We start from the raw sequence: 2,881 nt of genomic DNA on the forward strand, positions 1-2,881 counted from the left end.
AGCGTGCAGCGGAGCCGAGGACCTGGCTGCAGCAGGACGCTGTGGGCTCCAAAAGTTTGCAGAGCAACCGGGTAGAATTGCAGCTCCCGTGCGCTCACGTCCCACCAGCTGCTGGCAGAGGTAAGGGAGTGCTGGGGGCCAAGCACCAACAGCACCATTCTGGGGGCTCAGTGTTTGTCCCACCTCCAGTGACACTGTCACCCACCAGCGTAAGCTCCTACAACCTCTCCTACAAGAGACTCTTGTAGCTGTCCTACAAGATTTTGACTAGATCTAAGGAAGAAGTTTTTCACAATGTGGGTCGTGAACGCTGGCCCAGGTTGCCCAGAGAGGTGGTCGATGCCCCATCCCTGGACACATCCCAGGTCAGGTTGGAGGGGACTCTGAGCAACCTGCTCTAGTAGAAGATGTCCCTGCTCACTGCAGGGGGGTTGGACTAGATGGCCTTTAACGGTATTTTCCAACCCAAACTACTCTATGCCTCTGACCAACACAGCCCTCCAGCCCCAGCACAGAGGTCACCCCTTCTTCTCCTCGTGCCCCTTATGTCTGAGTCAAACCCTGTCTTATGGGCCATACGCTTCCCACCTCCTATCTCAGACGCAGCCAGGGGCCACAGCAATAAGGTGCCGTCTACAGTGTCCCAGTGGGATGGGCCTTTCCAAGCACACATGAATTGGAGCTGCTCCCCTGCAAGGGACTCATCGCTTTGAGTACCTGAAGATATTGCTGCAATCACAGCATAAAAAATAGGGAGTGATGGAGAGGAGGGTGGCTGAGGGAAAGACAGAGATATAAAAAAAAAAAAGTCTCCAAGTCTTTCACCTTAACCATGAGGAGTTGGAGCAGCACCTCGAGAGCACGGGAGATCAGCAGGGTAGAAACAGAAAATCAGTGGGTGCATGAAAGGCTCAGTGCTTTGGGAAATGAGGACGTACTCTAACGCTGGCAGCCTGGGCTCGAAGGGGAGCAGCCTCTCCTCCGCCTCCCCGGCACCCCTCACGTCACAGAAGCACTGATTCCTACTCCATTCAGTGGGGTTGAGCAGACTCTCAGCCCTGAAAATGAGACAAGATTTGCTTCTGAGTGGCTCTGGCTCCTCGCCCTTTCTTTTCCTCTCCCTCAAATTGCTGGATTTTTTTTTAAATGACCTTATTTTTCCTTTGCCACAACTAAAGGCTGCTCCCAAGAGCCAGCTGAGTGCATCAAACCATTAGCAAATTCTTCCTTCCAATGCAAATAAATACATAAAAAGTCTAGCTTCTGTTTACAAAACACCCACCCCTCATTAATAAATATCAAATCAACTTCTACATAACAAATGACGTGTCCTGGAACTGTTCATAAGGCACACGGTACCATTTGCCTCTTTATTTGGAAGCAGGAGACAATGCAGCAAGCTTTTATAGCTATCCTCACCTTTTCTCTTGGGACAGGTAAGTTCAGGAGGGATAGAAGAGCTTTGAGAAACTTGTTCTCACCTGCATGAGAAGGGATTCGCCTGTGTTCATGACGTTTTTTTTATCCACAGCTCCATACCCTTTCTCTTTCGGTACATCTCTCTCTCACAGGTTGAGATCTTGCCTGATCCATTTCTGATTCAAGTGGAATTTTTTTTCTAGCAGGGGCTGCTCCAAGGTACGTCTGCACCTACTACGATGTTGTTGAGTACCTGAACGTTTCCTCTCACAGCAAGCTGCACGCACACATACTGCCCAAGACAAGCTCGAAGGAGCCTCTGGAAGTGAAGATGGATTTTATGCTGGTAGCTATTCTCTCTGTGGTAAGGACCCAAAACTCCTGTCGAGTCTTTAGAACAGAAAACTGGGTGATTGCTAGATTGGGGTCCAAGTCTCTTGCTGGGCAGCGCTGTGCCAACAAAGCCACAGGGGTGAAAATCAGTCCCTTCCACTTCTCCAACTTTCTGCTGTTTGAAAGCATTTTTGGAAGACCTGGAGTATTTTCTCCCAGGAAAAAGTTCAGAGGCAGGTTCAGACAAACAGCCTGCTTTACAGCAGGCTCTAAAAACAACCCTGCGGAGTGCCTGAACTAAGCAGTGCATTTGCAGGGCACTGGCAAGTAAATGTTAACAATAATCTATTTTTCTTTTCAAACCATTGGACCACATATTCCCAGTCTTCAGCTGTAGGACCACGATCCTTGAGCTCTTCTCCTGAGCTGATTTTCTGCAATCCCTGCTGTCCACTGCAAGAGCGACAGGGGACAGTTTCTGGGCTCTGTGTTGGATGTACCTAAGGAAATCAGCTAAATATCTTCCCTTTTGTTTCTCCAGGTCGAAAAGCTCCAGACGGTCACTTTTTACTTCGTGTTGAAGCTGGTAGGTCCCTCGAGAGCATTTCTCTCCTGCAATGCCCAGCGCAATGGCTGGCTCCGGCACTCATTTCTCTCCTGCAACTTCTTCCCTCAGGAGTGGAAAAACACTTTTGCCACTTGGGACCCGCAGGATTTCTGTAACATTTCCAAAGTCGTTCTGCCCATGGATACATATTGGTCTCCCCCCATCTTCATTTTGGAGCGGTAGGTTCTCCTTTCATTTTTATTTACTGGCTTAATAGAAACACAATGGACGCAAACTGTTGGTACTGTTGTAGGAAATGGGATAAACTCATATGGGTAAAAGCAGTTCCCATGAGCTATCTGTAACCAGGAACCTCACAGTTTAGATTAACGGCAACCGCGGTTTATACAAAGCCCTTTGTGGCTCTATAATAATTGTAACATCTCCAGAAATGTCCTCTCTGGGCTGTAGTTAACGCTGAGGAAGCGGCAGAGACCAGCAACATTGTGGAACGAAAGGACCCTCGGGAGCCGTCGGATGAGGATAGCGCACCGCGGGTCTGCGGGAGGGCTGGGCACCGCC

This window comes from Phaethon lepturus, unplaced genomic scaffold, assembly GCF_000687285.1.
Source record: "Phaethon lepturus isolate BGI_N335 unplaced genomic scaffold, ASM68728v1 scaffold24056, whole genome shotgun sequence".
Lineage (NCBI taxonomy): Eukaryota > Metazoa > Chordata > Aves > Phaethontiformes > Phaethontidae > Phaethon > Phaethon lepturus.